The sequence below is a fragment of the Falco cherrug genome, chromosome 7 (assembly GCF_023634085.1).
Source record: "Falco cherrug isolate bFalChe1 chromosome 7, bFalChe1.pri, whole genome shotgun sequence".
NCBI lineage: Eukaryota > Metazoa > Chordata > Aves > Falconiformes > Falconidae > Falco > Falco cherrug.
In genome coordinates this window covers 7,392,777-7,416,689 of record NC_073703.1, presented here as the reverse complement: position 1 = coordinate 7,416,689, position 23,913 = coordinate 7,392,777, and the positions used below count along the sequence as shown (strand labels likewise).

Genomic DNA, 23,913 nt, shown 5'->3' with positions numbered 1-23,913 from the left:
CACAGAAAAGTGTTGGGTTTTTTTTTTTAAATAAAGAGAGAGAAAAGTAGCAGTCTTCAAGTATGTTTGAAATAAGGAAAAGAACTGATGTGCAAAGCGATTAAGAGATCTTTGAGGATCAAAAGCCTTGATTCAGTTTTGCCAATGGAACGAAACTTTTCATCTGTTCTTATGTGGACCTTAAAGTAGGGCAGAAGGGTTTAGTTTTTAAATTATTTCATTTCAAAATTTACTTTGGGCAGGGGGAAAGGGTTCTTTCTGTTTGTTCTTGCTCTTGTTATTCAGTGTCCTTAACACAAAAGGCCAGCCTGGCTCTGAAATGAAGAGCAGGGTCGTTCTATGAACTGGTGGTTCATTAGTCTCCTTTTGATATGTCAGAACAGTAAGGGACCCTTTTATTTTTTTCCCCTTTCTAGTAATGCCTGTGTTCTTAAATCAAGACATCTTCCCTCATCATGCTGCAGTGGCTGAATCTTTTTCAGAGCTTTCCTAAGTGGGTTGTAGCAATAACGCTAATCGTGTGCAGACAGACCATAGAGTCAAAAGTGGGATGCATAAGGAAGTCAAAACCAAAGGTTTTCAGTGCTCCGGGCAGTGAATCCTACTTCACAGCTTCATGTTTATTTGGAGCTGGATGCCCCCCACCAGGTTAGCTCTTGTGTTTGTTTTCCCTAGTAGCTTCTTGCCAGCAGGACCATAGAGCAAGCATAGCCTTGGGAAGGCGCGATAAGGGAGGCTCAGAAGTGCAAATTGCTGGATTCTAGCACTTCGAGCTGATGAGCAATGTGTCCTTTCTTTGGGAAGGGGTGATGGAAGTAGCAACAAAAGAAGGTTGAGGGATGCGGGGCTGTGAGAGCAAAGACAAGAGATTGGGAAGGAGAGGACAAAACTCAGGAATGTCCTTGTCTTTGTGTTTCTGCAGGGGACAGTGGAAGAGCTCCCTCTTCCTGCTTCAGCCTGCTCTAACCGTTGCAGAAAAAGCCTTCCTTGCAGGCTGGAGTGTCTCAGTGGTCCCCGCATCCATGAGGCACTGTATTTCTTGCAGCATGGATTTGCATACTGAAGGATCCACAGGACAGTGTGGATTTGCTCTGTAGGTTCACCAGACCAGCTCTGCTGCATCACACACTGCCACCAAAGGGTTAGTTCTCAGCGCATTCGTGGCTGAACCCAACAAACCTGCAACTCGGTGACAGAAATCATCTTGATGGTGGAAGCTGTGCGTTGATCTTCTCTCCTTGCAAAAGAACTGGTGACAGCAGAGGGGTTATGTGGTTTTGTTTCCATTGCAGATACTTTATTAAGTGGGCATCTGGCGCCACAGCAGCACACGTGCTTCCTGAGACCTGGAGGTAATGTACTTCTGCTGCGTGGTTTCCTGATCTGTCCTAACTCGGGTCAGGCAGTAGGTGTGCTCTAACCTGTTCAGTGGGGCTTCTGTGATAAACTGGTTTAAAGCCTGTTCTCTCCTCTAAAACTTTCATTAATACAAGTCATATTTTGTTGCCACATGTGCAACAGAGATGGCAGCTCCCATTTAGGCTGCTACGGGAACCACATCCATATGCTACACAGACTCTGTCGTGCTCTAGCGACATACCAATAGCAATAGGCGGAAACCTGAAGACAGCATCAGCAAAAGCTGAGAACTCTGTATTCCCATGGCAGAGCAACGTTGTCAGTTGTGGGCTGGAAATGTTTTGCTCATGAAAATTTCTAGCAAGGTGTGGAGTGCAGAATGAATTAACCTGCTTTCTTCTTTGACCTGTTTTTTAGACTGGCTCTTTCTGGCTGTTCCTAGTACTCCTATGCCCGTATCAGTGGCAGGAATGCAATGTCACCATTGATACAAGCCTGGTGTAAAAGTTTGTAATTACAAGCCATTTTGTGAGCAATATGATGGGTGAAAAAATGACCTCCAGTGGTCTGGTGATCCCCACCCTCTTGCACTTCAAAGCAGGCATATGTTAAATCGCTGCATACATAAATTTGCTGCGTAATTTTTGTACTGCTGTAACATCATTGGAAGCATGCGTCATTTCAGCATATTATCAATACTAGTACAGCTGTGAGCATCAAAAGAGAGTAAAGAGAGTCTTCGTGCCTGCCTTTGGGGTTGAGGGGTGGAGATTAGATTGTCCGTGTATTATGTTTTGACAGTAGCTTCTCTCCTGGTATTCACGTAAATAGTTATTTTTAGGAACATCATATATTTCCCTGTAATTGTTTTAAATGCATCAAAGAGCTCACTGATACAAAGCCTGTGATTTATGGGTTCCCGCTACTTTTTAATAGCTGAATTTAAATCCTGGATTCACTGAAGCCATTTGGAAAATTGGGATTATTCCAAGCTGGAGCAAAGGGAGGGAGACTGGTGTTTTGCCAAGATCAGCAGTGATTCATTCCTACATTCATGCTCAGCATCCAGTGAAGGGCAGAAGCTGGGAATGCTGTAAGGAGAGCTAGCAAGAGATTATCGTGTTGAAGGTGAATCTGCCCTACTCACTCCCTCTGCTGCTAGATAAGGTCTTTTGAATGAGAAGGACCAAATTCTGTCATGGTTTTTCTTTCATCCTCTCCAAAAGCTGATTTATTCATAGAAGCCCCAAGCCAACTAACTTGCCTCCTGTCTGTAAGGCAGAGACAGAACGGAGTGTTTGCTGTCCTGAAGAATGTCCCCATAGGGGTGAAGGACTGGAGGAGCACCTTAGGATAAAATATACTTTGGAAATCCCTCACAAAGAGATGTTTTAGTGACTGCTTGGAATGAAGCAATGCCCCTATCAGGTTAGCCCAGCAGTCTCTGGCAGTGTGAGCAGGAGCCCTGAGGGGACCTGTAAAGGGACAGGGTGGACCCAGGACTCACTGCTGGCACATTCTGTCATGCTCCAGTGATATTTGGCCCCTGGACACCCTGAGTGAGAGGCGATCAGAGAAGAAACTAGGTTGGTGATAGTATAATTAAAATTAGGGGGTAAATCTTGAAGTAATACAAAAAGTGGAAACTTGCTGTGGTGTAAGATTTACTAGGTTTTGTTTAGCCTGAGGATGTTTATGCTCTCAGTGCCTGCACCAGGGTTCAGATTCCATCTCCTAGGGCATACAGCTAGACAAATAGTCATTAATACATGGGTGTGAGGAATGAAAGGGGCTGTTGGTCCATCCAGGAGCCTGTCCTTGCTCTTTCCCTCCCTTGTCTGCGCAGCTTTCAGGGGCTGTGCTCCTGCTGCGTGTCCAGTAGCCATAGCTGTGCTTATGGGGAGAGCGAGGCTTTTACAGCAGCGCAGCTGAAATACTTCTCAGTTGTGAGCCCCTTGGGAACTGTCTTTCCTCAGAGAGATCTGTCCTCCTTGTCCTCAGGCCAGCTGACAGTGGAGTAAAATTTCTCATCGTGTTTTAGTTCTCCTAGCCCTGGGAGAGAAGCTCGGGGAGATGGTAGTGTTAATGGGGCCAAGTATCCCAGCATGGTCCAGTCCCAGCAAAAAGGAAAGGACTTCTTTTTTTTTTCCTCTCTTGCAGAGCAGGGGCACAGCCAAAAGAAGTGTTTTCTTCTTTTCCTGATGTGATCATCCCTGTTGTGTATGTTTGAAATACAGTAATTCTGAGAGCACTGCTGTCGTGATCAGGAGGCAAAAATAAGCACATTTATATTTGTGGATAAGAGGCAGTAATAAACCCCTGAATTTCCAAAGACATAAAGGAGCATTGACATCTAAATACCAGAAATTCTAAGCCCTTACCTTGCTAATTCATGTGGCATTTGGAGGGGCTGTGGATTTTTATTTCATCCTGGTATTTGAGGTATTTCCTGCTATTAGTATAGGAAAACCCTTGTGTGGTAAATGCTGGCTTTTTCCTCGGTTGGTAGCCACTGAGACTTGGGTTCATGAAAGGCAAACCATCCTTGTCAATACTGAAGGATCTCAGAGGTACCTGGGAAGGAGAAATCTCACTGGGGTTGAATAAGGGTGTTGGTACTGTGAGTGGCTGCTAGCTGAATGGCTGTGAGCAACATGAAATCTTGTCTCGAGGTCCAGGAGTCAGGGGCTTAAAGTTCGTTGAGTGGTTTCAAAAGCTATAGTTTGTAAAAACTGTTGATAGTCATTTTATCGCAGCCTCTTAAAAGTGATCTGCTTATAAAGGTTTCAGGTACAAGCGTTGGCCCGGGTCAGTAACCCAGGCCTTCAGAAATTGCTGGTTTTATTGCAGATTAAGCTGTAGATTGGGCCATTTAGATCTGTAATGGAAAAATATTAGCCAACGTACTTTCCTCCCCTCCACCCTCTATCATCAGGGCATATATCAAATTGCACTATCTGGCAGGGAGTTCCAAATGTTATTTGAGAAGAGAGAGGAATGCAAGCGATGTCAGCAGAAAACAGCTGAGTAGCGGTTAAATTTCTTTGGCCTGAACCTGCTCCACAGGGAAAAAGAAACGCAACAACTGGACCGGTTTCATTTCACCCCAGCACAAACCATCCTTTGGAAACAGATGATGTTTGTGAGCAACTTCTCTACAGAAGCTGGAGTTTTGGGGTGCTGCTAGGTGGACAAATCCTGCTCTGCTGTGGACGTGGCAGGTTGAGCTCCACAGGGCCAGCACTGGCTACGGTCCCTCAGGGAAAGCACCGGCCCTTGCGGGGCACCGGCTATTACTGTTCCTTTGTCCAGCTGGAGCCTGTTACTTTAGAGGGGCAGCTTTAGGTTGCATCTCCATGGCCTGTTAAAACTTTTTATCTATGCTGGCTTCAAAGATAAAAGCTTTTAAGAGCTGGCTCAAGTGAACTTGCCCGATGCTGCGAAAGAGCAGTGGAGGTGCGTGCAAGGAGACTGTTAGCTGAGAAGTTGGACTGAGTTAAATGGTACCCTTAATCCCCTCGATACTGGCAGAGTCAAGTTAAAAGGTCTTCCCCACTTGGGGTGAAGGCTTTGCACGTGTAGGTGCTGGTTCACTTCAGGGCAACGCTGTCTCCACGGTGGAAGAGCCCTCTACCCTGCTGGCATTTGCTTTACTGCTGAGGGGAGAAGTCCCTTCCGCAGTGTCTCGTGTCAAAGGCTGGGGATGTGTGTTGAATTTTTGGTCCGTGGAAGCTTTTTAAATAAACAACAATGGAGCCAGCAAATGGCTAGAAGCAGAATAGCTGAACAGGAGGAGAAAACAAAAGTAAATACAGCCCTTGGTTCTTTTCTACCAGTCAGTCTACAGTGTTATCTGACTTCTTTGTCTTGCACTCCCTGTTTTAGCTGGATTCTGCCTGGTTAGTCACATAGCAAAGATCCACATTTTTCTTCTGATGCTCACAGCTGTTGCAAGCAACAGGAGGTTGCAGTCCCCTGACATGGTCCTTCTGGGGATCTTTCTTGTCTGACTGGCGTTTAGGGTCCCTTCCCTTGTTGTCTTCTTCAGTTTGCCCCATTTCCTGCCTCTGGATGCTCTGATGGAACAGCGTGGTGGTCTCTAGGATGAAAACCCAGGTGAGCAAGGGAACAGGAGACGGCTTTTCTCCGATTCCTTCCCAGCTCTGTTACAGCTCCCAGAGAGAGATTTTCAGCAACAGCTACCCAGCAGTCCTACTTAGATACCAGAGTCTGTTGTTTTGGTTTTTTTAAACTTGTTCCTGATCTTTAGGGTTGTCTCTAGTGTAAGCCTGTGTCTGTGCTTCACAAATGTTTCCTACTGAAATATTTTCCAGGTGTGGTGCCCAAAATGCATCAGGTACCTTGGCCTAATTCCCATTGACTTCAGTAGGAGTTAGGCAGCTGTCATTGCAGAAAGTGTGGACAGGTGTTAAGGGCAGGTTTGGGAGATTTTGTAACTCGATGCAAGAGGAGCAAAACAGACCGAAGGAAGCCATGGTTTCTGTGATTCTAATTCTATTGCAGTCAGAGGAAGTTCCTCCATTAATTTTAATAAAAAGTGAAATAAAGTACAAATTGGGAAATCAGAGGGAAGTCAGAGAATTTGCCAACGAGTTTACTTTTCTTAAGGGTATGGAATAATTTTCATAAACCAAGGGAATATTCCTGATTGTTGAGATCTTCATTCTACATTAGAAATAGTGTGGCTAAGTATTTTTGTATGTGAAATTAAATTCTTCAAAAAAAACTGTTTGAATAATTTTTCACAAGCAACTGCAGGAATAATACTGACATACTGGAATGATATAGTCAAGATCCTAAACTAAATCCTACTTAGTACTCTGAATCTTTTGTGTTTGAATGTATTTCCTCTCTTCCTCAACCCCGTTGCTGGTGCACCGGTTATATTGCCTAGTATGGCCTTCTGAAACAGACACATTTTTATTTGCATGCAAATTGGTAGGAGGCAGCTTGCCTCTAAATACTGTGCTAATCATTACAGGTTCCTTGGTTCATCAGGACTCTGATGCCTAATTGGCTGCAGGATTGCCTGTAACTCTCGACAGCCTGATTCCGAGCAATAGGAATTGTTGAATCTACATAATAAAGCAAGTGTGATGAAAGGTGAGTGCACACCTACTTTTTATGTGCGTTATCATTCTCGTCAAGGTCAAATAATTTTTTTCATTCCAGATATACATATTCATAGAGCCTGTGCACAACTAATGAGTTGGAAGATTAAATGGTTGTGGATTAAGAACAAACCCTACTGTTCTCCTAATTAGACTAAAAGTTACTTAGTTCATCTGATTAGAATTCGGAATTCAAACCAGCTAACGCACCAGCACAGTGCACCAGCACAGTGCTCCTCGGCTCCTTGCAAAACCTGAGTGTAGGAGTCACTGGAGCAGATGAACAGTCGATTTCATCCAGTGCCCCCACATGTCAGAGAGCCCAGTGCCACCTCTGAAGGATCACTGGAATCCCCCCCAAATTTCTACAGGAGAAAATTGACCCGGGGCAGAGGGGCCGTGCTGACAGCGTTAGCTGACACACAAGATCTCCAGCCAGGATCAATTTCATGTCAGGCTTTAATATTGTAGCAGGGACATTACTTCTTCTAGTTCCTGGTAATGGACATATTACCCAAGATACCAAGATAAGTCCTTGCTCTTGCTACTGCCATACATTAAAATGTGTCTTTTCGATACGTACTAAGTTATATAATTACCAACCGTTACTCCAAGGAGTCCTTGCCCTAAGCTTCAAGTGTCACACTTTTCCCCTAAGCTTGGAAGCAGTTGTACTGGTCCCAGGGCTGGGAAGGGGCATCCTCGGGCTTAGAAAACCTTGGGAGACAAATAGCCAGGTCTAACAATAGGCGTGAGTCAGTCATTTTGCAGCTAGGTGATTTGATTTCCTGTTGCTCTGCATGTTTTGGGGAACAAAGCTTTATTAATGCTTTATCTGCAACATCCTCACTTCCACCAAAAGGATCCCTCTGTGCATTATTTTCCTGACGTGTGCCGTGTATCACTTCCTCCCGCTCCCCAGCCGCGCAGCTGCTCCTGCTCCAGCTGCCTGCGCAAGGAGTTTTGGCAGAGCTCCTTAATGAATGCGGCTCCAAGATGCTTGGCTCAACTTCATGGCACCCATGGACATTTGTCCTTTGCCTCTAATCTTCTGAACTGCAGGAGTGTTCAGTTTTTGGGCTTCAGATGCTTCCTGGTTTTATTCAGGTGTAGGAAAGGGGAGAAGGGAGGGTAATAGAGGGTCTGTTTAAATGTAAAGGAAAAAGATAATGGTTTGGGGCTAGGTTGTCCTAGTTCTTTCTTTTTTTTTTTTTTTCTTTTTTTTATCGTGTGTGTGTGTGCGCGCGTGTGTGCGCATGCATTTATTTCAACTTCTCTGTTTGAAGGGGGGAGCAGACCACAGGGTCTGACCTGTGTATTTAACGAAAGGAGAGCACTGAATGAGAGAATTTCAAGAAGTTTTCACAGGTGTATTAAAATAGCATAAGCTTCGTGTTTCCTTAATGAAAATGGGAGCAATGTGTGTCTTTCCACAACAGATATGAAACAAAGAGAACTAAGAAATGTGTTGGCATTCAAAAGAGCAGGAAAGTAACGCTGTTCCTGTCGCTGTTAGAAGGTTAAAATCCTGCCTGGCAGCCTATAAACTATTTAAACGATCCTACAGAAATTTCACTTACTGAATCATCTTTGGGATTTATAGCTAAATCCTTCACCCCAATTGAAGACCCAATGTACTCACAGTCCTGCCGGAAAATGCACCTTAATGAGGGGAAATTGTAACACTGGACTGAAAAAAAAAAAAAAAAAAAAAAAAAAAAAAAAAAAAAAAAAGCCCTCTTCAGCAGAGGTCCTTGCTGCAGTCCTCACTTCACATGGCCATTGAGATGATGGCAGCTGTGCTGCTGTGATCATATGTGACCTAGATTTTCCTCACAGTAGTCCTGTGCTCTCCCTGATCTTGTGTAGACCTGAATGAATTGAATAGAAACATTTCTGGATGCTTTCAGAGAGCAATGATCTCTTTTTCTTCTTCTCTCTCTCTTTGTCTTCAAACCACAGCATCTGTTCCCCTTGTGGTTTTGTCTCTTTGCTCTCACGCGGTGGTGGTGAAAGAGGACAGGGCTGGCGGAGCTTTAATTTGGGTAATGGTGGATGGGGAAATCGGGGCAGGTGCAATTCCTCCTCAGTGTATGGCGGTAAGACTCGAGCCGGTGGATTTTAGCACAGAATGTGTACAGAGGAGGATAGGAGGGCTGTTGGGAAGGTATCTTGGAGGGGTGAGACTTACAGCGTGAGGAAGCCCTGAGTTTCTGCACTGACCGTGGGGCTGAGCCTGGTCAGGAGTGCTTTTGGATGCTATTCATAAACTCTCCTGCCCAGACTCAGAGATTACCCTGATTCTCTGTGGGAGAAAGCCTGGAGAGGCTCAGCTCCTCGCTCATGCCCAGGCTCTTGTTTGTGCTGTTTGGCTGGATGAGGCGTGGGCAGGAATAAGCTGTTGCGTTACAGCTCCCAGCAGAGAGTCCGAGGCCATCCCCGGCTGGTGGTACGGGGGCTGCTGGTCCTCAGACCCGTGGTTCTCCTGAACATAGCTTTTTGACTCCTCACTCCCCAGCTCAGACACCAGTACCATCTGTGTACGTGAACAGAAATCACTCCATTTGGCGGGGCAAGGGGGGTCTTGGTTAAGGTACTTGGAGGAAACGAGACAGATCTGGTTTGATTTCCCTAGGGGGGACAACAAGGCCTTGCAGCAAAAAAGGCTGCAGCAATCTGTAGGGCAGACTGCTAGTATTTCCTTCCTTCCTTCCTTCCATGCAGATCCTGCTGAGTCTGTTGAAATTTCAAGTTTCTAGGATTGGATGCAAGTTTTTTTTAAACTTAAATCAAGCAACTAGCACTTAACAGTCAGAGTCCGGTGGAGACTTTTAGACAGCATTCTGATAGGAACAAAAATAAACACTTCTTCTCTGCTTGGGCTCATATGTAAAATAAATTGTAATGATCCCATCATTTGCTTTGCAGAGAGCTGTGAGGACGACTTCTCTTTAGTGCTGTCTTCAGTTACAGAGCTGTTCTGACAGTGGCGAGTCAGTGTTACAGGTGGTGGGTGGGGGTTCCTTCCGAAATTTTATATAACTCCAATATTATCTGTTTCTGTGATTGACTTGACACATGAATTCAAAACAGTTGGAGCTTCTCTCCCACTCTGGTGTAGCAAACTGGATGTGAAAATGACACTTCCCCCTGGGAGCTGATAGTTTGCCATGCGGTGCATGGTGTTGGGTTCCTTTGTTCGCTGAATGTGGCACTTGGCAAGTGTTTTTTGCCACTTCAGGATTGTCAGTTCTGTCTGCTGAAGGCCAAGATAAAGCTTCGCAAAAAGCCTTTCTCTCCAAACAAATCTTCTCCGTAATGTACTGACTCAATGACAAAGGAACCAGGGGCTTAGAGGTGGTTTGGATATTTTTCCACCTCAAAGTGTGCACTCTTCCCTTGTCATGCTTTTATTTTAATGTGGTATTTCCTACCCTGCTGTAAACACCAGGGTGGTGTTTTTTGTCTTGTGACTCGGCAGCGTTTTGCCATGACATTCCTTTCATAACGTGTTGCTGATAGCACTAGATGTGCTGCTGGCTGCTTCCAAGGCTTATCAGAGGGTTTGTACCGAGAGCACTTAGATAATCCCATGAGGGGATGCATTAGCAATAAGAAACCTGTATGAAGCACTGTTGTGATACATTTGCGACAGAGGGGTATAAAATAGATGGGAACAAATCTGTGGTCCTCTAGAAAGTTGTGATTTCAATACAGCATGGTGAAGCAACCTGCATAAAGTGTCTTGGTCCGTAATGGTGCTGGTTCATCTCTAAAGTGACCTCGGTTACTTACTGACAGCGTAGTGCCAGGGGTGTAAGGCTGGGCAGCAGCATCTGTTCTTCGGAAGCCCAGTGTGAAAGGCACGTTGGTCATTATAAATGTAAGTAACAGAAATGTGAGAAGTATTCTTACCAATGAAACTTGCTCGGCTCTTGGTTTTGGTCGAAGAAAACAGATCAGATTTGTCGTAGGGTTCACAAAGGTGTCTGAATACTTCAGTGATCCTCAGCAGCTGTGACTTGATCCACCTTAGTGGAATTTTTCACCTCAGCAGCTTTGCCTGTTGAGGTGAAGCCTCACCATTTTTTCATTGGGTTTTATTCTGTTGTATTATTCCTTACGCACCAACAGCTTGAGGCATCAGACATGCATTCAGAATTACTGTGCTTTCAAATCATATGCAAATGTTCCAACCGAAGTCATAAATTGGTGTTTTGGCTTGGTTTTACTGGCTCCTATAACACAGAATACAAATCACAAGCCACCCGAAGATACTGAATCCTATTTTGTGCACCATGTTTTTCCCTGCAATTTGGAATTTGTATGCTCAGCTCCTAATGGGGGAGCGAGGGTGATATGTGTATAGGGACAAGGCAAAAGCCATAATTCATGGTCAAACAGGAGTGAAAGGAAACACTTGTACTGAAGGGGACCTCTCCTGTGTGTCGTCAGGACTGCCACAACCTCCAGCTGCCAGAACAACCTCTAGGGCAGTGGGATAAATGTCTAAATGTAGGAAGACTGCAGCAGTGGGCAACAAATCTGCAAAAGTGGAGGTAAAATACATGCAGTCCAACTGCAGATCCAATTATAATCAATGTAGGTTGTTTTAGGGACTTTGCAGAAACCAGGATTTGACTTCACAAGATAAAATGAGAAATTTAACAGGGATGAAGAAAGGCGTTACCACGCTATTCATAACACTCCTTGTTAGAAGCTGCCAGCTTCTTCCTGCATAAAATGAAGGAAGCTACAGGTGATGGAAAAATAAATTGGTCCCTGTGGGCACAGTGCTTTTGACTATACATGTGTATTAGGGATGAGGCTGGTGTGCTCCGAACTGCAGGTGAAATGGCAGCAGTGGTGCATGGAAACCTGGTGTGCCTCAGTGATGCTGGAGAGCTGCTCAGAAATGGTCAGGGTAATGCCACATTTTATTCAGGCTGAGGCTAAAATAAACCTTTCCAAGAACACAGAAGTTGCTTGTTGCCAGAGTAAGTGGCAGATTGTGTGAATGCTGCTGAATTTTCTGCTCCCTTCTCACAGTTGTGCCTTGCAGTGTGGGGCTTGCCGAAGCTGTAGGAGAACATTGTGGTACAATGAGGAATTGGATGTAGCTTCCCGTGGGTCAACCCAGCTCCTCATTGCTGGCTCATCTCCTTGGGTGCACTTTTGAAGCACTGAGTTGTACATGCTGCTGAAAAATGTCTGCAGCTTTTAATACACGCACACACACACCCCATACAGCTTTGGCTTCAGTGTGAGGCACAGTTACGTGGGCAGGGAGAAAATGTTCTCTGAATTAATCCATCATAAACATAGCGCCTGTCCTGTAATAGTTGGGATTGGAGAATAACAAACTAATAAACCAAAGTCTTCCATTTCATCCCTTCTTGTAGATCGCATGCTGAAGGCTTCTGAAAAGTGCCTCTGTCTCAGCCACAAGCTAGTAGCAGAGACGACCTTACAGCTTGCATTAGTCAGATGTGCTGAAGAAGAAATATTTGCTGGCTTTGCCTGGAAGCTCGCAGCTGGGGTAGGTTTTAAATTTAATTGTGCTGGGCCAAAGTTTTACAGTAGCTTTCTCTTGTCTAGAACAGCAATATTTAGAGCAGGACACTTCTGATCACCCCACTGAGGCTCTCTAGTCTCATGAAGGCTTTCTGGCCTGTAGTTATCCCTGGATATTTCACGCTGTGTAATACCACGGAGCTACTGCCATGCTCCTGTGGCCATACAGAGCAGCTGTAACTGGGCTATGGGTACTGGACTGGCGTGGTTTTGTCTGGACTGGTATGAGGTGAGCGAATGGTGACAGAAAGGGAGCAGGCTTGTCTGGAGGACCTGGATTTGCTTTCCAAGATGTTGAAGTCCCAGCAAAATGTGAGATATTTGAAAGCTGCTTTCATGTCTGTCTGTGCTGCCCAGAAAGAGCTGAGTGTGGCCAGATCTCGTCTGCACTGCAGGTTTCCCAGTGAGCTGAAGGTGAAAAATAGCTTTCCTTAATCCTGTTCCACCAGGAGTGTGTGTGATAAGCCCAGTCCTGGAAAACACAAATGCTTGGCTGGTTATATGTGTGAAATATATATATATACACATGCATGCATGCACACACATGTGTGTGTGTGTATATATCAATATATAATGGTCCTGCTATCTAAGAGAACTTAGCACCTCTGTTCTCTACCCTTTCAGATGGTGTCTTTTTATCTTTCCTGTGGCCAGTTTTGAGTTGACAGCTTTTTTTTTTTTTTTTTTTTTTTTGGTCCATGGAGTCTTGTGAAGCTTCTCTCAGCTGTGTTACAAACATGAAGGTTCTCTCATACGATTCAGGTGCACAAAGCTAATAACTAAATGGCAGAGGAGAACTGGCCTTAGGGGTTAATTTAGTGCCTTCTTTCAAGCTACAGCTGTGATACTCTTCTTTAGTAACAGGGCTCTAAGCTCACCTAGGGTAGTCTGTGGGCCTTCTGATGATAGTCTGTAGGCTTAAACCAGTTTAAGGAGTACAATGTCCCCTTCCGAGGGAGCTCAACATATATAGGCGGTGCTCGAAATCATCTGGATGCCAAAGCAGTGCTTGTATTATAACAAGAAAGACTGGAAATTTTAATCTGGGTATCCAGGTTCATATCAAATTCAAACAGGTTCTACTTCAGCTATGGAAAATAAGACTTTCCATGGCAGCTTGAAGGCCAATGAAATCACAAGAATTACTGTCCTTTTCTCCAGGATGATTTCATATTGTGGTTTATTGCATTAATCATGTGCTCTGCACCCCAAATCAATGGGAAATTGACTTTGCAGTGAATTGCTGTTCATTCACAAGATAAGATCCGTGGTTGTGTTGGCTTTTGGCAGTACCAGTCTCCTCTTCTGTGGCCTCTGAACTCCTGCCTGGCTTGTCCCAGTTTTTTATAAAATCATCCACTTGTCCTGTTGGCCACATCCATCAGCTTATTCAATCCCTAAGGAGCTGATACATTCCCTTCAAGTTCCACAGCTCTCCCATCTGTTCTATTGTCCTTCTGTTTTCTTCCTCACTATCTTTCCTCTGCAAAAATTGTACCCAGAATGGGGCAGTAGATTTTGCATAGAGGAGAAATCACACAGGGTGTATCTACCAAGTTGTTGCTTCTCCCTCAAGTTATTTCTTTCACTGTCACTTTTCACCCCAAGCTCTTGCTGGCCTCCATAGACTAAGGACAGAGATATCAGGAAAATGCAGCCTCAGATGAGTTTTTTCTCTCCAGTCCTCCTCCTGTATCTCCACGTTTTCTCTGTCTGGTTTCTTGCATGTGGGGACAAAAATTTTTTGATTCTGTGTGGATAATATGATGGTGAAATACAACATTTGCTAAGTGGACCACCTGTAATCTTGTCTTCACAGCTCCTCTTCTTATGCTTACATCTTGAATGTGAGATGCAGATTTGTACTTTTTCCTTCCCCTGCAGCAGAGCCACCCTGGAACAAAGCACTGGCTTTATTGTATGTAACAGGTCCTAGAAAGTTGCTTAGATCTTTATTTCTGAGCTTGGCACAAATAATGTGGCGTGAGCATTTTCAATGGTGTTCTCATTATGAAGGTAGAACTTTTCCCTGGAACTGTACAATCATTTTTAGAAAAGAATTGGGAGCAATAAAATGAGGATGGAAGCTCTTCCCTCAAACCTTTTCTGTTAACTGACAAGAAAGGATGCCATTTGCTTCCTTTGCAAATAAAATGGATAAAATGGTACTAGTGATACCTGAAAATATCACATAAAATGTGGTAATAAAAGGCAGCCTTGGTATCTGTTGAGAATGGGCATTGTTCTTATTCAGTCTCAGTTGTGATGAGAAACTTGTCTTCCAGACCTGACTGCATAACAGGCTATTTTGAGGAGATTGTCTCTTTACATTGCTTGACTGTGTTTTTACAGGCTTTTAAAAATATATATTTAAAGCAGGCAAAAGGATTATGTTACAAAAAATTGCACATGGAAATGAAAGCTCCTTCAATCTTTGAAAAATCTTTCTTAATATTATATAATAAGAAATACATAACTGTGCCTATTTTTGCCATAATTTGCTTTCATTTGATGATATTCAGTAGTAAGATTTATTGTTACCCGCATGGAAAATATCTTGCCTGGGGGTGGTTGAAATAGATCCTGCAGACAAGTCATCAATCAGCTCGTGTTTATCTCTTCAGAGATCAGTGATATCAGTGACAGGAACAATTTCAGCCAATCCAAGAGTATTTACTGATAATAAAAGGAAATGTTCATGTGGATTTATACTGCATCTCTCACCAGAGGTCACACAACATTTTTGCAGGAGGGCCAATTTATTGAGCTTCATTTAACGATAAGGCATGGGGGGCTTGGAGGTGCCCGAGCCCCCTGCTCAGGCAGGGGCAGCAGCCCTTACCCCGACACGTGCTCTGGCCGTTGCTCTCTTCCTGGGAGAGGGTCTGACTTTGCCTGTGGAGGGTGGCATGCAGAGAGCTTTAGTGGTAGCACTGGTCTCCCTGTCCCTATCGCTAACGAGTTCAAAGGATTTAAGACTAAGGCAGACAAAAAGATCTTTTACGTCAGATGAATAGCATGCAAAATGGTTGCCTTACATTTTGATGAAGTGAATTGTAGCTTCGAACTTAACTCTGCTATAATTTTAAAGCACAAGGTCTTATATTTGTGTCCCTGATAGAGAGGGTTTTCAAAATTTTATGACAACATGCAGAATATTTATAGGTATTGACTGCAGGGTTCAGGACAAAGATCTGTTGTCCTTGAGGCAAAATAACAACCCTGACTTTACCTACTATTTGCCTCGCAGTGTAATCAGCCTGGAACTAAGACTGCAGTTGTTATTTAACCTGTGTATGACAGAAGTTTTCTTTCTCTCACTTCTGCTTTATTTCTTTGTAAAAATCAGTATTTATACTTACTGAAACAAAGAGCACTTTGAATCACAACATGAAGTGTGTGTTCTTTAAAAAGTTATAAAGGAGTCTTTTTTTTGTTTGATTTTTGTGTTACTGGAACATTCATTTCTGTTTGAGAGGAAACTTGCTCGATGTGGACAATAGAGATGTTAAGATCAGGATGAATGTCTGAGAGATAATAATAGTGAATAAAAAAAATGCAGCAGTTCGGGACTCATATTTTCCAGGGACTGCAAGAACTCAGTTCTGGGCTGTGTTTTAAATCTAAGCCCCATTGTTCCTGACTGGGTTCTGAGTCTGTCCGAAAGACGACTTCTTTGTTGCTTTGAGCAGCTTCAATCTGAAGCACTTGAACTGGTTTCATATTGTAAGCAAAAAATTTTAAGATGTACGTGTATTTTCATTCTTCCAGCTACAGGATGTAAAGCAAAGCATCTTTTCACTGTTTCCTGTTGAACATGAGCGGAGTACGCTGACACCGGCAAAAGTAATTTGACCTACGGTGAGCCTGTGTGTGGGGTGGCCAGCAGTTATCAATGGTACGTGATATGTGCCATTAATATATTGCTCCTCTTATGCCAGGGAACATGCCTTGTGAGGCAACACAGCGCTAGCGAAAACTTCACCTCAGGCATCCCGACAGCCTGGCTTATGTGTTGTGGCGATGCTGGCTGTACAAGCTGACAGGATTTGTTCTCCCGAGAGATACGAGGTAGGCGAGAACATTTTTTTTTTTTCCTCTTGACTGTGTTGCACTTGGTAGCAATAATCATACACTTGCAGTGTCAGGACCAGAATTTAGTTGTGCCCTTTTACAGGTGAATACCCTAGGCTGGCAGTACAGGGTTGTTTTTCTTCTTTTCTTTCTCAGTCAGTATGATTGTGTTTGGGGTTTTTTTACAAAGCAAATGGTACTTCAGCTGTGAAACACTGAGCGTGACCCACCCTTGGATGCTTTGCCATTCACCCTGGCTGTGTGCAGGACCCTGGGAAGCTGCTTCCCGTTCACGGACGGGATTTGTTAGTGGGTAAAGTTATTCTCCTTGTAAGAAGTTATTTGGAAATGCTGTCACCCACCCTTTTAACACTCACCAGTTAAACTTCTTCCCTTTCAAAATGCCCCCACAACATTTCCTGGCCCAGCCCAGCACCTCCCTTTTGCTTCTGTGTCTGTGCCTGTCTCCAGTGTCACATCATGTGTGAAACAGCCTTTCATACCAAGAACTACGAGAGTCCCAGATTCCTGTGTCACACTGCATTTGTAAGCCTAACTCTGCTATTGACAGATTGCTGGTCTGTGAGACGGCTGTGACAATACAACCTGGCAAATATTAGCCTGGAAGATACTCGGGGGGGCTTGTTGCCATCAGCAAACCTGGGGTCCCTAAGAGGTCATTGTCACCATCAGCAGGGGTGAAGCCATCCGGTAGGATCGTGTTAGTGCTAGCACAGAGCATGAACTTCTGAGAGGGGACTTGGCACTGGCTGATGCTCAAGGGCAACTGTTGGAGCAGCTTGTGAACAGGCAGCTTGCCAGCTAGACGGGCATAGCTGTGGACAGCTAATAGACCGTGTGTGTGTGGGGAAGGCAAGATGCACATCTGGGAAATGGGGAAGAGATTTCTGTAAACTTCTGCTCTGAGGGGTAAGAGTACGTTCAGGCGATGCCAATCCATGGAGGAGTAAAGAAATGATTTCTGGCAGCTAAGACAGGTTCTTGGTCCGGCTGAGTCTGACAGAATGCTGTGGGGGAGAACTGGAGATGTCATGGTTAATGAGTATGGAAATTATATCAGTAGCTTGGCCATCTAGGTTTTAAATGTTGTCAATCTATAACATACAGTACTTCAGTCTAACATTTTCTGGCTGCCTAGTTTAAGGCATAAAAGCAGGCAGCCTCTCTGTAATGAGTCAGTATCTATAGACAGCAAGCTGTTGCTAGCAAAGCAGAAATCTTGGCTTGTCATCTCAACATGTTTAAATTAATCAGAAAAGATGGGGGGGGGGGGCAGGAGAGGAAGAGGGGTGGGTTTCTTTTGTTTTCAAGTCTTTGACTCACCTGACAAACTGAATTCCCCATGATTTTTATGTCTCCCTGCTAGGCCCGCAGGAGTGTTATCTTAATTCCTCTCTTCTCAGCTGTGTGCACTCCAGCTCATGAGCTATTCGGTGACCCTCTTGCCCAGGTCATCTTTACATCCTGGAGTGGTTTTAGAATCTGTGCCACCAATGCTGGGATAAGGCAAAACCCATTTACTGTAAACACATTGCCACCCAGCATTTCGGTCCTGCAAAGGATAATTACCGAAACTCCAAGGCAAAGGTGTTGTGTATTTTTTCAACTGGTGTATGGAAAGGATCCTCTTCGAGTCTAATGAGTCTGTGGCTCTTGCAGACATCCAAGTGAGCCTTGCTGTCTCCAGAAGAGACAGAAAGTGACTCTGGGAAGGCAGAGTGTGGAATCTGACACTACTGTGTAATTGAGGAAAAAGAGGCCGTATGCATTATTTATGAGCCTAAGGCTGGGCTTAATGTTAACAAGTGAGAAGAAAGCGGCTTCAAAACACTGGCTTTCTGCTCTTCCCTGTAAGAAAGGCTTCTGTTTTAAATGGCTTGCGTTTTAGAGCAGGAGGGAGACAGAGCTGTTATTTATACCGTGCCTTATTTCATGTGCGTGGTGGTGTACAGGATTGAGGGAGAGGCAAGGATTGCCCCAAGGAGCGCACTCTGTTCGCTCATGCTGTGGCAAAGATGTGTCACACATGCTGCCCTATAACTAGCTAATCCCAATCAGCTCCAGGCAAAAGATTTCACTGCAAGAGAGAAGCAGGCAGAGTTGCTACCCATTTGGCATTTCCATTGGGCCGGGACAGTTTTAAAAAGCTGAGGCATTTTCTCTGAATCACTCTATCCACCAGATGCCCTCTCCTTGCAATCACTGTCCAACTTTGGAGTTAGATGAGCTGGTCTTGTGGCTTTTGTTCTCTTATGGATCCCCTGTCAGCAGGGTCTGTCCTGTCTGGTGTTAGGGTACAGGCTGGAAATGGCATGAGCAGTCCAGCTCAGGCTTTTGCGAAGTCTCACTGCAAAATTCCGCAGATGTGCTGGGGGTTTGGGTATTTTAGCTGTTGTTTTCTAGAGAAACCAGGCCTGGCTGGCTAATGTGAAGTTTTGCTATCAGTGATGGTAATGTGTGATTATGGGCAGCAAAAGGTATTAGGTACTAAAGAGCATGGGATGCTGAGCTGCCTCTTTTCCTGGGAAAACACGGTGCGGGCAGAGGTGTAGGGCAAGTGTCTCCCTGTGGAGAGTTCACCTTCCTTACTGAGCAAGTGTTGCAGTCGCTGTCTGCATGGCAGTTGCACCTGGAGGCCCCAAGCAGAGCTTGAACTCTTGCTGGACTTCTTTCCAGGTAAGCATATCCATTAAAGACCTCACCACAGCAGGGTGAAGCTCTTCTCTCAGTCCCACCCGGCAGATGTAAGTGACACTGCCTGTTGGTACCCACTGGATGTAGCCCTGCTTGGGTTGGAGCCTGTGGTTGGCATGTTTCTGTTGCAGATCTGACACCCAGCACTAATCCATGGGCTTGTATTTCCAAAAGTTGTATCCTGGTATTTTCTGCAGGCCCTAAAAGGTAAAAATACCCACCAAAACAACCCACTTTCTGCTCTTTGTAAAGGCCACGGGCTTATCTTGTCGCCATTGCTGCATTACAGCCAGCTGTCCTTTCTATGGTACAAAATTTAGGTGCTTTTTTGCTTCCTGGTGTGATCCTGAGCAGCTGGTGCTTTGTTTCTAGGAGGAAAATTAGCCCGGTGGGGTAAGTTGAGAATAACTAGGTTTCTGTAAAAGTCAGGAAGCAAAAAGTGAACACCATTGCGCTGGAACTGATGGGGGGAAAGTACTCTGTGCCTTGATTTCTAATACTGGCTCATTGATTCTTCTCTTGGTTCAATCAGCAGTTACTGCTTCTCCTTAATCCAGGTTTATAACTACTTGGTGGAGTGGGTTCTTAACAGAGATACCCCTGAGAAATCCGAACAGCGGGGTGGCGGGGAAGCTGAAGAACACTGGGATCTCACCTGCGGCCCAGAACCAATGTATTAGGGCAGGGAATTGGTGTTTCTAATGGGCTCCACTTGAAAGCCACTTTGCAGGCAGCTTTGTGGCTGCACAGCTTGCATGATGTCCAGAGGGACCAGAAGGCACACACCTGAGTGGGGAAAACCAATAGCACTTTTTTTCTAATATGAAAACAGGAGTAGTGTGAAGTTTTCCCTGCCCCCGAGCTTATTACAGCAAAGAAGGTAATGGCAGGAAGGACTAAAGAATAAGGATGATTTTTGTAAAGGTGGGGTTGGAATAGGAGAGGCTGGAGGTGAGGCACGGTGGGGGAGGAGGCAGCCTGTGTGGGGACTAGTGAGTCACGCATCCTCCAGCAAGCAGCACTGACTCACTGGGAAGATGATCGTGCTGCTGTTCCCTTTCTGCTGAGGCTGAGGAACAGTCAATTGATTCTCAACTTTACTTTGCAGGCTCCCCAGTTAGAGAGCGAGATGTAAAAGGGAAGAAGCTGGAGATAATGGAAAACTAAAGCGAGAAGCAAAGGTGAAGCCAAGGCAAGTGCAGCCTGAGCGGCTGGCGTTTCTGCAGGGGTTCCCTGCCGCAGGGGGAGGGGAGAATCCCCTGGTGCATGGGCTGGATGCCGAACAGTGGTTCAGCTCCTGCAGCCAGGCTATACACCAGGTCTCCAATGCCCGTTTGTGTTCTCTGTGCTGCAGGGTCCAGGCTCGGGTGCTTTCAGCACTGCTGCTCCCAGCGAGCCAGACTTCGTAGCATGCCACCTGGGAGAGGTGCCACCCACCTCCGCTGCAGATTACAGTTAAGTGCGATCAGTGAGGGTGTAATTCTGGTGTTTGTTTTCTCCTGTCCAGCTTGTAATGCTTAATAGCTAAGGAGAGCCATCACTTAATCTGCAGTATCTGCAGATTTCTAGAAGAAAATGTATCTTTTTATTACTTGGGTACACAGGAGACTAATTCTGCGTGGCTGAGGAAGGGGACCAGAAGACCATGTGGTTTCTTCCTCCTCTGCGAAAGGAGGAAAGAAAATGTCTAAAAAGAATCCAAAACGATCCTAAAAGCTGGCTCACACTCAGCTTGTTACAGCTTGAGAGAGATTTCTTATGACCACAGTGTGAAGAGCCCTAATACACAATGTGGTGGTGTAATTATTTTCAAAGCAGCGAATGACTCTGGGTGTGTTTGTGCAGCGAGTGTTGAGGGCAGGGGCTGTAACTGCCCAGTACAGCCAGTCCCCAGCTCTGGGATCAGAAAAAGTGATAGCAATTGCAAGTCGGTGCTGCAATTTTCTTTCGCTTTACAAGTTTTATGTGGGTAATGTGAAGTAATTAATGAAGCAGAGCAGTGCTGCAGAGGGGGAATAATTTTAACGCTCTTTTTAAAGACACTACTAAATCAATGGGGCAGTTTAAAAAGGAATGATAGCCTGGAGATTAGGGAACGTAATACAAGAAATTAGGCAGGGTTTCGAGAGCGATCAGATCTCAAGTAGGCCAGTGCGTTGTGATCTGCCGCGTGGACATTTGTATGTTTGGCACACACCAGCAAAGGCAGAACTTGCTGACTTTTAGGCCTAACTAGTCAGACTTAGTCAGAAGTAAAGATCCCCAGGACTTCGAAAAGGCACTGAGAGATTGCAGAGCACAAGCTACACTCCGGCTTTCTACTGTGCAGGAGCAGTATTTTTCCACTCCTGTCGTAGGTCTTCTGACTACCAGCTACAGAAGCGATGTCTACATGGTCTTTTGAAGGCAGATACGAGCTTACTCTGGCTGCTGTCCAAGAGAACCAGAAGCCATGTAGCTGCAGCTAATGTGCTACATGCCCAAATTATTGTGGCCTGCTGAGAGGCAGGATATTAGCTTGAGCTCAGGTCTCTGGCCGACGCAGACCATGAGTAAAGCAAGTTTTCACGTGCATGCGGAAAAGCATGTAGACAAGGATAGGCAACTTGCATAGGGTTTGGAAAGCCATTTTTATTATCAGTGAGGGCGGGTTAGCTGACCCTGTGAAGATCAGGCAAGCACAGCTCGCTGTGCATCCTGCCCTGAGCACAAAGAGCAACACCATGAGGCTGGCCTCGGAGCCAGCCAGCTTCTCAGGGGCCAAAGAAAACTCCTGCGTGAGCCTGGTCCAAATTCTGTGGGCCTCCAGTTGGCTATCCCTGTTGTAGGCATACCCAGAGTTTCTCTTCTGTTTTGGATAGCAGTGACTCGTTACGGACAGGGAGGGTTTGAATTCAGTCCTCACTGGCTCTGTGAGTTTCTGCAGGAGCTGTATAATGTGGCACCTGATTGTCCGCGTTGAATTCTGAACGGTGAAGGTGTACGTGCGCATATAATGTGTTTGTGCAGTCCAGCTCTTAGGAAAGACTATCTCCGTTTTGGATGGATGTCTTTGCTGGTTTTTTTTCTTCCTAAAATTTTTGATTTTGTTAATTTTGAAGACTGCTTTGCTTAGGAAAGTTCACCATGTATTATTATTTAATGTTAATGAAGGAAGCACTGTGTGCGTACGTATATGTGCATATGTACACATGTATAATACAAGAAAGCAGGTATGTCTGTGTGTAAGTATGTACGTAAAATTGAGGTTTGCCTATCTTAGAGCGATACATAAAGATATTAAGGATCCACATCAAAAACTAGGAAAGCATTGTACTGTGTACTAGGCAGTGCCATGGTACGGTGAATCAGGGACCTTTTTTACCTTTCACTCAAAACGTGTAGCCCTCATCTCTTGCTCTTACATTTCCCCATCTGCAGCATTTCTGGAAAGCCAGAGCATTTGAAAAGCAGGAATTTGTCTCGGTTAGTGAGGACAGAACCACAATTTGAACAGGAATAATGTTTAATAAAAACAGAGCCATCAGGTGAAATCCTGGACCTGTTGGGGTCAAGGGCACAACTCTCATTGTTCCTCCACAGACTCAGGATTTTGCTCATGTCTTGTTAACATTTGCCTTTTCTGAATTTGAGGCATTAGTCCTATAATGGAATAGATAAGCTAAAAATAGAAAACAGTCTGACCTAAAATAGTTTGACATCCATATCATAGTACTTATTGTCTGAGAATACATCTAAATGACATGTTGATTAATCCTGAACCGAGGAAAATGTGATTCATTGGAAAGAACTAGGATTGTACCAATAATTCACTACCAGAAGCTACACAGCCATCGACTCAGTGTGCGCTGTTTCCAGTAAAACTTTTTATTTGCAAGCTGTCAGATTCATCTGCCATTTTCCCAGCTACTTTGGTTCACTTCTGAGTGGCCTGGACAAAATACTCCAATCCAGTTCATGTGGGCTATCAGCTACTTTAGTAAAGCAACTTTTCCCCCTGCCTTTTATTGAAAACAAAACAGTCACATCAAGTCAGGTTGCTGTGAGCAGCTTTTAAGAGAGACGTCGGTTGCACTTAGTGCACAGCTGGGGCCAAAGTGAAGCTGTGTAAGTGCCTGAGCTATTCAGCTGGAAATTACATCTTGTGCAGGAACCGAAATGTCAAGTTCCCCAGTCCCCCTCACAGCCAGAACTCTGACAACTCCCCTTTTCCCATGACTCTTCCTCACTTTCTTACAGATGTAACTGTGCTTTCCTTCAGATACAATAAATCATATATGGGAATGCCACAATCTAAAGCAAAGCGAGCTGTCACCCAGGACTTCGGATGACAGCCACATTAACGAGTAAACAGAGCCCACAGGAAAGATGCCTTTTGAAATGCACTGTTTGTGTCAGCAGTGCTAGAACTAAGAAACCAAGAAAACAATGAGGGGGCAAAAAGGGAATCATCAGATGCACCTAAAGCTATGAGCTATAAAGTCAGATTGGTCAAGAAAAGCTCAAACATGAGCAAATCATTGGGACAACACATAAATTATATTTTCCATAAGCAGTAAGACAGCGTTGTGATGAGAGGAAAGCACTAAAAGAAAGACTAAATGTAACCATGTGAAGAGAAGGGAGCAGGAATGAATGTGTTTCTTATTTTGGAACCTTCTCATGGCAAACAAGCAAGACTTGAGCCAAAAATCTTCAGGACACAGAAGGAAGTTGGAACCGTTACACTGCCGCATGGCTCACGAGCAAGCTGGCATGAAGAAAGGGATCAGCTATACATTGTTTAGAAGGAGCCACGCAGAGCATGCAGTATTACATGCATCCCCAGGGCATTTGGAGGCAATGACTATCAACAGTTAGTGGAACTGGTCCAAATTTATAGCAGTGTAACTGAATGATAATTTCATTCTTGATGGAGAAGCAAAAATGTGCACCAGAACAAAAGAAACAACTGGTGGTAGGGTATAGAAATGGTGCTGGGGAAATGGCTTGGCTTTACTTGCTATTGCAAGTTCCCTCAATTCTGACTCCTGTAGCATATGCTCTGAAACTAGTTACT

General features: G+C 44.7%; 1 long non-coding RNA gene across 2 annotated transcripts; it reads left to right on the top strand.

Annotated features, from left to right (window-relative positions):
* The first annotated feature begins 337 nt into the window (after positions 1-337).
* Positions 338-20,156, top strand: LOC114014901 (uncharacterized). 2 transcript variants are annotated; one of them, XR_008733301.1, is made up of 5 exons: positions 338-6,483; positions 11,894-12,030; positions 15,837-15,926; positions 16,007-16,136; positions 19,963-20,156. It is a non-coding gene; the product is annotated as an uncharacterized LOC114014901 (long non-coding RNA). The 2 variants fall into 2 exon arrangements; XR_003558602.2 differs by lacking the exon at positions 11,894-12,030.
* The last annotated feature ends 3,757 nt before the right edge of the window (positions 20,157-23,913 follow it).